This window comes from Setaria italica, chromosome VIII (assembly GCF_000263155.2).
Source record: "Setaria italica strain Yugu1 chromosome VIII, Setaria_italica_v2.0, whole genome shotgun sequence".
NCBI classification, from domain to species: domain Eukaryota; kingdom Viridiplantae; phylum Streptophyta; class Magnoliopsida; order Poales; family Poaceae; genus Setaria; species Setaria italica.
In genome coordinates, this window is record NC_028457.1 from 22,479,320 (window position 1) to 22,491,694 (window position 12,375).

At 41.8% G+C, this 12,375-nt stretch overlaps 1 long non-coding RNA gene across 1 annotated transcript; it reads left to right on the forward strand.

Moving 5' to 3' along the window:
• Positions 1–11,469: 11,469 nt before the first annotated feature.
• Positions 11,470–12,101, forward strand: LOC101771979. Its single transcript, XR_001164716.2, has 2 exons — positions 11,470–11,655; positions 11,767–12,101. It is a non-coding gene; the product is annotated as an uncharacterized LOC101771979 (long non-coding RNA).
• The last annotated feature ends 274 nt before the right edge of the window (positions 12,102–12,375 follow it).

Sequence of the window (12,375 nt, forward strand, 5' to 3'; positions counted from 1 at the left end):
GTCACGAACCTAGTCACAGGAAGAGAAATTGCAAGCAGTACCTAGCTTCGTTGAAGAATGGCGGAAGTAAGAGTACTTCCACCTCAGGTACGCTTGTGATTAATGTTATAGACAACATATTTCTCGCTGATACAATTATCAATTCTTGGGTATTTGATTCCGGATCGGTTGCTCACATTTGCAATTCGATGCAGGGAATGATAAGAAGTAGAAGCGTTGAAAAGGGAGAAGTTGATTTCCGCGTGGGCAATAATGCAAGAGTTGCTGCGTTGACCGTCGGAACGATGCAACTCCACCTCCCATCAGGATTTATTATGGAATTGAGTAATTATTATTTTGTTCCTAGTTTAAGTCGAAACATTATGTCTCCTTCATGCTTGATGAAGGATGGCTATTCATTTGCGAGTGAAAACAATGGTTGTGTGATCTCTAAGAATAATATGTTTATGGCTTTTGCACCCATTGTGAATGGATTGTTTATTTTAAATCTTGATGGTTCACCTGTCTGTAACATAAATGCTAAAAGGTCTTGGCCTAATGATTTGAGTACTACCTACATGTGGTATTGTCGTTTGGGTCATATAAGTGAGAAACGCATGAAGAAGCTCCATACTGATGGACTTTTAACTTCGTTTGATTTTGAGTCATCCGAGACATATGAGGCTTGCTTACTAGGCAAGATGACCAAGACACCTTTCACAGGTTTTCCTGAGAGAGCATTAGACTTGTTGGAACTTGTACATACCGATGTATGCGGACCAATAAGCATGACAACCAGAGAAGGGTACCAATACTTCATAACTTTTACTGATGATTTTAGTAGATATGGATATATCTACTTGATAAGGCACAAGTATGAAACCTTTGAAAAGTTCAAGGAATTTCAGAATGAAGTTGAAAATCAGCATGGCAAGAAAATTAAGGCCTTGCGATCTGATCATGGAGGTGAGTATTTAAGCCACGAATTTAGCAATCATCTAAAGAGTTGCGGAATTGTTCCACAACTTACGCCACCTGGAACGCCTCAGAGAAACGGTGTATCCGAGCGACGTAATCGAACTTTGTTGGACATGGTTCGATCAATGATGAGCCAGTCGGACCTACCATTATCATTTTGGGGATACGCTCTAGAAATAGCAGCTTTCACACTTAATAGGGTACCGTCTAAATCCGTAGTTAAGACACCATATGAGATGTGGACTGGAAAGATTCCCAGCTTGTCTTTTCTAAAGATTTGGGGATGTGAAGTGTTTGTCAAGCGACTTCAGTTGGACAAGATCACACCCAAGTCGAATAAGTGCATTTTCGTGGGATATCCAAAGGAAACTTTAGGATATTATTTCTACAACCGGTTAGAGGGCAAAGTGTTTGTCGCTCGGAACAGCGTTTTCCTAGAGAAAGGGTTTCTCAAAGGAGAAAAGAGTGGAAAGATAGTGCATCTTGAAGAAGTTTGAGATGAGCCGATCGGGCAAGAATCAACAAGTGATGCTAACGTAGCAAAACAAGTTGAGACACCCATGGCAAGAGAAGCACTGCCACAACCACGAAGGTCGGCAAGGCTACGCGAAATGTGGGAAATATTATTGTTGGATAATGGTAGAGTTCCATGCAATCCGAAATAGGGTCCATGGGATACAATCAAGTTTGGAACTTGGTTGACCCGCCTGATGGTGTTAAAGCCATAGAGTGCAAGTGGATCTATAAGAAGAAAAAGGACATGGATGGAAATGTTCACATCTATAAAGCACGACTTGTCGCAAAAGGTTTTCGACAAGTTCAAGGAGTTGACTACGATGAGACCTTCTCGCCTGTAGTGATGCTTAAGTCCATTCGGATTATTCTAGCTATAGCTGCATATTTCGATTATGAGATATGGCAGATGGTTGTCAAGACAACTTTCCTGAATGAGAACCTAACTGAGGACGTCTATATGATACAGCCCGAGGGTTTTGTTGATCCGAAAAATGCTTGAAAGGTATGCAAGCTTCAGAGATCCATTTATGGATTGAAGCAAGCATCTAGGAGTTGGAACATTCATTTTGATGAAGTGGTCAAAAGGTTTGGCTTCACCAAGAACGAATAAGAGTCTTGTGTTTACAAGAAGGTTAGTGGGAGCTCTGTAGTATTTCTAATCTTATATGTGGATGACATATTGCTAATTGGAAATAACATTCCTATGCTTGAGTCCGTAAAGACTTCATTGAAAAATAGTTTTTCGATGAAGGACTTAGGGGAAGCGGCATATATTCTAGGCATTAATATCTATAGAGATAGATCAAGAAGGCTTATAGGATTAAGCCAAGATACTTACATTGACAAAGTGTTGAAGCGGTTCAGCATGGAAGAGGCGAAGAAAGGGTTCTTGCCTATGTCACATGGTATACATCTCACCAAGACTCAGTGTCATTCGACTACTGATGAGCAGGATCGCATGAGTAGAGTGTCATATGCCTCGTCTATTGGATCTATCATGTATGCAATGATTAGTACTCACCCAGATGTTTCATATGCGCTAAGTATGACAAGTAGACACCAGTCTGATCCGGGTGAGATTCACTGGACAGCGGTGAAAAATATTCTTAAGTACTTAAGAAGGACTAAAAATATGTTCATCGTCTATAGAGGTGAGGAGGAGCTTGTTGTAATAGGCTACACCAATGCTAGTTTCCAAACTGACAGAGATGATTCAAAGTCACAATCAGGATTTGTGTTCACGCTAAATGGTGGTGCTATTAGTTGGAAGAGTTCCAAGCAGGAGACGGTGGCCGATTCTACCAGAGAAGCCGAGTACATCATGTCTTTGGAAGCCGTGAAGGAGGGTGTTTGGATAAGAAATTTCCTTATTGAGCTTGGTGTGTTCCTAAATGCGTCCAACCCATTAGATCTCTACTGTGATAACAATGGGCCAATTGCGCAAGCAAAGGAGCCAAGGAATCACCAAAAGAACAAACACGTTATGCGGCGATTTCATCTCATTAGAGACTTCGTTAATCGGGGTGAGATCAAGATATGCAAAATACAGAAGGATTTAAATATTTTTGATCCATTGACAAAGCCTCTCCCGCAGTCTAACCATGATGCGCACATAAGAGCTATGGGTATTAGATATATTCTAGATTGACTCTAGTGCAAGTGGGAGACTGTTGGAGGTATGCCCTAGAGGCAATCATAGAGATGATGATATTCCATTTGTATCCATGATTTATATTGTGTTCATTGAATCTCCATTAAAGGCTACTTGAATTGATGTGCAATTATGTGAATTGTATGCGAAACTCTTTACTTGTATGGTTATTCTAAAAGTTGTCCCTAGTCGGAGTTCATGTGTGGACACACATGAATATTAGACTAGTACATGTATTAGTTGATGACTATGTTTCACAAGTCATGGACATGGAGATGTCAAACTAATAATGTTGGCGTATGTAGAGACATGTGCTAGGACTAACCTAACATGAGAAGTAGTTCTCTCTTTACACAACAAGTATGCTTTGTCCTTAGACCTGAGATTGTCGCATGTACTCAAGATGTGGATCGACTTATTTAGGGGCTATCAAACGCTACATTGTAATAGGGTAGTTAAAAAGGTAGCTTTCGGGTTTGTCAGGAAGCATGCTATGAAGCATGGACAATCAAGATGGGATTTGCCCCTCTCTGATTGAGAGTGATATCTTTGGCCCCTCGAGTGATCGGATCCGAAAATGCATGGCCATGCTACGTACGGTTAAGAGTTAACCTACAAAGGGATTCCGAATCACAGGATCGAGAAAGAGCGATCGACTTGAAGCTAGACCAAATATTATGAGGCAAAGGGAATAGCATGTACATAATGTTGTGACGGTTCGTCTGATATGATCTTTGTGTGCGTATAGGAGTTGGCACGTCTTAATAGAGACTGCTACCGACTATTGGGCCGAGTAGGAGTACTCGGGCCATGTCTATACGTATCCGAATGCATAGGGTCACACACTTAAGGGGCTGGAAGCCCAATTCGGATATGATCCGAGTTGGATCAGGTTTAGAAGTACTAATGGACCTCGGACCCAAAGGCCCATTAGGAACCTCTATAAATAAAGGTGTGGGGCGCCCTAGGGTTTACGCTTTTGGCCGAACATCAGCCGCCGCGCCCCCCACGCCCTCGCCTTGTTGCAACTCGCGCCCCCCACGCCCCACGCCCACGCTTTTGGCACGAGAAGGATCTCGTTGTATGTGGATGAGCTGCTGAGGAGCTGCTCGACGTCGACGTGAACGACTACGTGTTCGACTACGCTGATCGACTTCGCTGCCCTAACGCGATTCTACATCTTCCGCACCAGTGCGTCGAGTGGTAATCCCGTGATCCATATACGACAGTTTTCCTAGTTTACACGGTAGAAAAATTTTGTTTCGTGCTAGCGTAGCCTACCTTGTATCCCAACAGCACCGTCATGCTCGCACCAACACCGGGCCGCCATGCCACTCCCACCGAGACCCACACCGCCGTGCCTGCTCCAGCACCTGTGGGCTCCGTCCGAGCTCTCACCGCTGCACCACTCCCACCGAGCCCCTACGCCGTGATGCCCACTCTAGCGCTAGGGAGCTCGGTCTGAGCTCCTACCACCATGTCGCTCCCACCGAGTGCCTACGCCACCATGCCCGCGCCAGCGTTGGTGAGCTTTGTCCGAGCTCCCGCCGCCGTGCTAGGGAATGGAGAGGAAGGGAGGGGCTCGCCGCTGGGAGTGGAGGGGAGGGGAGGAGGTGGACCGGCGAGAGGGAATTGAGGGGCATACCGGCTGGAGGGAAGGGGAGGGGAGGAGGCGGACCGGCGTGCGGGAAGGGGAGGTGCGGAGCGGTAGGACTCGCCGCCGAGAGAGGAGCTGGAGGGGTGGAGCAGTCGGGAGGGAAGGGAGAGGAGCACTAGCGTTCACCACCGAATGGGGAGTTGTAGGGGCAGAGTGGTAGGGAGGGAAGGGAGAGGAGCGGGGGTGGGGGATGAGGGAGAGAACGGAAGGATAAGGGCGGACCCTAGACAGGAGGTGGAATGAGTCACGGTTAACAAAATTTATGGGTCCGGACTCCGAGCCACTACCAGACTATAGGAAGATCCGGTAATGATAGCTATCACTATGGGTTTGAACTACAAACCGACTATGATGCCGGCTAGTTATAACTACCGGTTGTGATCTCTACAACAATTTTTCCACACGATGGGTCTCTGATCAGGCTGTGATGATGTTTCATTGCCGGGTTCTTATAAACCAGCAGTGACAGTTCGGCTAGGTTTACCCATTCTGTAGCAGTGAACCAAACACCCGAAAGTGAATGAGTTTTCTTCTATAGAAGAACGACTGTTGTTACGATAGGTTTCTTGTGTGTTTCATAATAAAATCTCAATCAGATTTTATACCATCTCACGTGACACATAATTAAGAAGTAATCATCTTGAGATGGATTTTGAGATAAAAACTTGGATAGAACCAAGTGCTTATTCCTAAGCAATATTACATCGGTCTATTTATATCTTTTGGAAAAACAAATCCATTTGCACTTATGGTGATTTAGTTTCCAAGTATAGCTGGACATCCATTAAAATCATGGGACTAAAATAGCTTGATTGATGAAACTATATGAAAAGTGAGATATATTAATATTGGTTAATTAATCCCAAACCATATCATAGACTGAACTTATGATGAAGCAGCAAGGTTGTGGTGACTAACTTCAATATTCATTCTAAAGAGCTATGCGTAGGATCGTATGGCTTCATTGAGTGATTAACAACTACACGGTATAGATTCCTCAGAATCACCAACCATTATCTATAATATAATGTTGCTTTGTATTGCATAGATGATAACAAGTTATATAACATATGCTAAATAAGTCCTTACCAATTTATCGGTATTCTATGACTTAGATTTTGGAAGGCTCACGTGGAATTTCCTCCTAGATTATAACTTATTTAAGCATCATATTGTACTCATTTTCTATTGTGAGTTTTCCAAACAAAGTTCTTTTCATAAAAGTTTTAATGGGGCAATATCAGTGCATGTATGTATATGTCATATCTCTTATTTTCAGCACTGGTGCTTTTAAAGACGGCATTCAAGACATAATGTATGTCTACCTTCTGTTCTCCATACGGTGTTTTTCAAGGAGGTGTCAAAGATATACTTATCCTTCTCAAATTTTCCGGGTCGGGTTTTAGGGGGAGGATATTACAACTCTCATATGTATTAGCAATTAGATAGTAATCTATATATATGTTGCATAATTTACTCCTTATTTCCCTATCAGGGAGTTTTTCATGGCGTACCAAGCTATACGATGGTTTCCCCTCACATTTCCTACAAGGTTTAGACTATAGAGGAGATTTTCCATTATTTGGATGCTATCGAAATGAAGAACAATGATTACATGAAGCATAGAATACACCAATTGATCAAGGAGGAGTGTTAAGATTAATAATAGCCGTGTGATGAATTAGTAATTAACAGAAGGATTAAGTAGATGATTAGCACGTGTATTATGCAGTTTTAATCTCGTCATTAGCGTTGTCTAATGACGGTTCCCAAAAGGGCCTATCAGAAGTGGCATGTCCCTTCACAACACGCATTACTGGAGGATCGACTTCTAGTACTGATCGGTAACCCCCTTTAGTATGCTCGATTCGTATTGCTTGGGTTGTTATAAATACCACGCCATTTAGTACCAATGCGCCATTTAGTATGGGTCAGTAACACCAACCGGTACTAAACTGCGAGCCATGTCGCACTGTTGCAGATAGCAGTTTAGTACCGGTTGGTTTTACGAACCGATACTAAAGTTTATTCCCTTTCTTTTTTTACCCTTTTGTTTTAATTCGTATTCGTATCCGATGGAGCTTTAACTAATAATATTATGTTAATATATCAACCCATTTAAATCCAAGTATCACAAGTATCAACCCATTCAAATCATTAACACTCAATAGTTCGTCCATCAATACTTAAGGTAGAGAGAGCAAAATCAAATCCATAAGAAAAGGGTACGGTAGGAGTACATCCATGCATGCAGCATATTTAATAATTTGCTTCGCTTATGTAGATATGCCACGTAGCTTAAGTCTCTAATTGTAAAGCCTAGAACTTCATCAATATAAGCTAGGGCATGAATTAGTGCACTCTCTAGCGCTTCACAATGACGGTCACATGCACTACCATAAATCTCGAACAATGGAGACGACGTCTACTGAATGGCCTGTAGAAAGTGAGATGAGCCTGGAGCTTGACATCTCTGGTGCATATCGAATTTCCATAGTGTAACTATAATTCAACACATCTAAGACTTGAGCCAGAATCGCATGAAAGCTCATTACCGCCAACATTTGACTAAAGATATCCTAAAAGAAGAGAATAATGTAATGAAATTTAAAAGATGTAACATAATTAAAGATAAAAGGATAATTAGATATGTGTTCCATAGCATGTCATGTTGATTCAGCTGACAAAGCTTCCAATAGTCCTAGTCACATTGCTTTCTCCCTCCTCGAGCGCTTTAAGCTGTTGTAGGTAGGCCTCCACGGCGGTCCTTTCAAAAGTTAACCTACTTGGTGCTAATTGATCCCATGCAGCAATTGAAACCATCGAGATGGGGTGTCCTGGTACTCTCATCCGGTTGGCCTGTGTTTCTCGAACAGGTACATGAAAAGAGATTTTTACTCTTTTAAAATTCCGTGGACCAACTATCTCAAATTGCACTAAAGGAGAAGTACCGATGCTTCAGCCATCTAATATTGTTGATAAGCTACATTGCATGTAAGTAAATTTAGGAATTATTCATGTTTAGTAAAAAACCAATTATAAGAAGGAAAGAATATTACTATGTTGGGAATTGTTCCTCTGCTTTGATCGTCTTTTGGCAGTCAATGACGTGATTAAGGAAGTGAATTCCTGGAGGACGAGCCAACGGTGGCTCCTAAAAAATGTAGTGTCCATGGCCGCCACCACTACGGCAAGAAGAACTTCCACTTGCCATATTTAGCCCAAACTGTCCAAATAAAATTGTGATAAGATAATTTGCCACTATTTTTCATAACTAGTCAACTTTGCCACCAATAATACATTATCATATACGCAAATCATATACATTGAAATAAATCTAGTCCATCATTTCATAGCCATCCACAATTCTATCACAATGCTATCCATGAATATTTACATGTCCTCTAAGAGATATAGCTTTATGCTATAATTGTATCATATAAAATAATTACTTAGCATCCAATACAAATTGGTATCCAATTCAAGCAAAATCCTAGCCATTTTAATCCAATATAGGTAGCAAAATCACTTTAATGCATCAAAATAAAAAATATAGAAAAAAATAAAACCTAACCAGGGAGGGCGCGCGAGGGAGGCGGAGGAGGGACAGGCGCAGTGGCAGCCCGCGGGGGAGGCGGGGAAGGGAGAGGCGCGGCGACAGGGATGGGCTGGCGGTGGTCGGGGATGGAGCGACGGCAACGGCGATGGGGGCGATGGGCGATGGAGTGGGGGATGGGGCGACGGGCGACGGCAACGGTGATGGAGATAGGGATGGGGATGGGACGGAGCGGCGGTGGGCCACGACGATGGTGATGGTGACAACGACGGGGACAGGGCAGCGGCAGTGGACGAGGGCAACCAGGACGGGGCTAGCGCGGCATAGAGGGAGGAACTGCTAATTTCTGAAAACTGCTAAGTGTTTGGAGAAGACGAAGTATTTGTAGATGGGACACTTTAGAACCGGTACTAGCTAATTTCTGGAAACTGCTAAGTGTTTGAAGAAAATGAAGTATTTGTAGCTGGGACACTTTAGAATCGGTGCTAGCCTTTGCTCGGTACTAAATTCCTCCATTTAGTACTGGGCAAGGCTCCCAACCGGTACTAAAGTTGCTAAATGGCAGGATCTAAAATTATGGGCATTTAGTACCAGTTCCAACCTTTGCCCGATACTAAATTCCTCCATTTATAACCGGACGTGCTTCCAACCGGCAGTTTTTTTTTTCCCATGCACATTATCTTAATTCTAATAAAATGTTTCAATTATTATGATAAGGTTGTCACGTGTATATATGGATATATGCATATATATGAAATAGTAGAGATAAAAATTCATCACAAATATTAACCAGAGTACATTACATATGAAATTCATCATACATATTAAATCTTACATAAATGAGATACTTAGAACCTAGGATCATCCACATCGTGACCGTTAATCATCGCAACATACAAACAACAATTTATATCGATAATGTCAATTCCTAAGAACCTATCGACATAATCTAGTGCATATATTAAGTCTTACAATGAGATATTTAGAACATAGGATCATCCACATTACGACTGTTAATTTGGGAGATCAAAAGATACACCAATCCTAAAATAATGGTACAACATGAGATCTACGAGTCCAGCTGAATATTATAAAGGAATCTTGAAATAATTATCCAAACGTCTTTTGGACCAAGTGCTACTTTTCATAATAAATGTATAGTGACCCAATAGCATGTCTAGGCAAAAGACCTGTTCACTGAGCATGGCTCATTTTGGCAATCCAAAACCAACCATAAGCCAATGGGGTCAAGGTTAGTGAATAAATCTCTACTTGAACCGGCGATTGGCCACCATACTTCTATTATAAAAATCTGGCTCCAAAAGGTATTTGGAAAACTATTTCAAGGTTCTTTTATGATGTTCAGCTAGAGTTTGTGGACTCTAAGTTCTTCTGTTCTTTGGTATTGGAGGAGCGGAGGTGTTACATCCATTGCTGGTCCATCTGCATCGTATTACGTAAAAAATGGATATAGAGCATCGTATTAGATAAATAAGTTGATCAATATTATGTAGGGGAAAGATAGAGTAAATATATTTATAATATTTAGTCCTCACTCTAAAAAACTCTCCATTCTCCTCGTTCTAAAAGATCAACGAGTACTCCATTTGTAACATAAAACTCATTCTAAAAAACTCTCCACTCTCCACAATCTTAAAAAAGTCTCCATTCTCCTCGTTCTAAACGATCAACAAGCTAGTACTCCATTTGTAACATAAAACTCATTCTAAAAAACTATCCATTCACCTTACTCTAATAAAGTGACAAGTACTCCATTTGTAACACAAAACTATCTCATTTAAAAAACCTAGAATACTGTGACCAGAGGAGGGAGAATGAAGTTGCTAACCGGTCCAGTGAAGAAGCCGATCGATTGAAGAAAAATGAATCCCGAGCAAATGGTGAGCTTGCTCGGGAGGAAGCTATGGAAGCAGCTCATTTATATATCGAACAAATGGTTGACATTAGTACTGGCTGGTTTCATTTAGTTCCGGTTGAAGCTACTACCACTAAATGGCATTCTCACCATTTAGTATCAGCTTTAGTACCGGCTGAAGCCACCAGCCGATACTAAATGGCTTCCTGGGGAATCTAGCTGTCGGTCACGTAGTCTCACGCTCATGGGTCCCACGCTCAGCACACTTGGCCACTTAATTAGTCTTTCTCAGATGAATGCCGAAAAATATGACTAGACTAGATAATCAGTCATTTGGCAGTCAATGGACGAGGAATTCTGCATATTTATCTGCCCTCTAAAGTCCCACGGTACTTCTACAACGAGTCAGTCAATGTATGGGCTAAGCATATATGCAAGGCACGTGCGGCCTTATTCTGCATGTATGGAGTCCATGCACATATACTTGCTTGCAGAGATTTGGCTTGTCAAGTATAATGCGTAGTCCAACCGGCCCATGTGCCAACCTTTTATCTCATATCCTCAGTCATCATTTAATCCAAGATTATCAGGCAAACAATTATCTCTCGGAGCCTTGGAAGTGCACGTGCGTTCTCATTCGGATGACTCATGTCATAACTTCCACGTCACTCGTTGCTCGAGTAGCTGACTGTGGTTGACTTGACATACCACCTGCCATTTGGAAATTTGGGAGAAATATCCGTGTGCTGCCAAGTCCAAATAATCGTCGACAAGTGGATGCTGGTCGTTTGTGGCATATGGTACTATTTGTTTCCCTTCTAGATAGATTATATAAGTTGGATTATGGTCCATAAGTAGTAGGATAAAAGATCATCATGGGACCACTTTAGAATAATAAATAATCTGGAATAAGTTACCACTGGGTTTCATGGTGGTCCCATGGTTGTTCTCAATTGTTCTTTGACCATAGAACCCATGGAACTATGACCTGTAATACAAATTATATACTCTAGATGGATTATAATCTGAAACTAATAGGTCTAAATCAAGTGGTCAGTCAATTTTAGAAATCAGTATTTGCTATGGAGGGGAGCTAACATTAATTAATTTCCTGTGTCCACTTGCTAGTTCCTTGGTCCACATTTCCATCTAACAACCAACTTCTAGTCAAAGATGGATCCATTGCTGGTTCTGAAGGCATCAAGGCTACCATCTATATATATGTGCTGGGACTTGGTATTGCATTTCAAGCATCGAGCACCCACCAATTCCATCTTGTGCAGAACTCGCGTGAGCAACCGTAGAAAGCGCATACTACAAGTCGGTAACAATGGCAAAGAACTCCTCGACCACCGTTCAGCTGCTCCTCGTCCTCCTCGTTTTACTGGTTCTTGTCAGCGGCATCCTCGCACGAGGCGGACCAAGCACTTGCAACCTCAGGCGTAAGCGAGCACTGCTACCTTAATTAATTTCTGGTCATAATGGAATAAGTATTTGTCTTCGTCTTCCGCATTAATTGTGAGCTAAAGTTCATCATTATTTCTGGCATCCAGCGTTTGAGCAGCGGAATTGCCCTCCAATCCCTGGTCAAGGGGACTAATCACAACAATGTATCAAAGGACGCCAGGGACGAATTTATACTACTACATGCTTTCAGATGCTTGGTTGTGTGTCGTGCTGATGTTGGTGTATATGGCCTACTTTTCCAATATAATATGAGGGACAGTATAATTAATTAACTGCCCGTACTATAAAAAGTTCAGAGCTGTTTTTGAAGACTCATGTGCGTGTGCAAGTTTATATTTCGACTAAAGAGTCCCCGCCCATCACAGTGATGGTAAACAAATTATGTAATGTCTTATAATTAAGATTCATTGATCACACACAACCAAACCTATCAAATGTATCTTTTTTTACCTTTTATTCCTTACCTTACTTTTATAAACATCCACTATTGTCCATTCTTCATCTCGACAGCGATCTATGACGCTCTAGTAGGTCTGTCGAGCCTAGGGCACTTTATTGGCCGCCAAGCCCTATCAGATACAAGTCCTTCAATGGTGTGCCTTGCGCATCGCGCTCATCATTGAGAACTTTTTTTTATTTTTAACCCTTTTTTTATTTATTTTTAAAAATAACCTCACCCGGGCTTTATTTGTGCG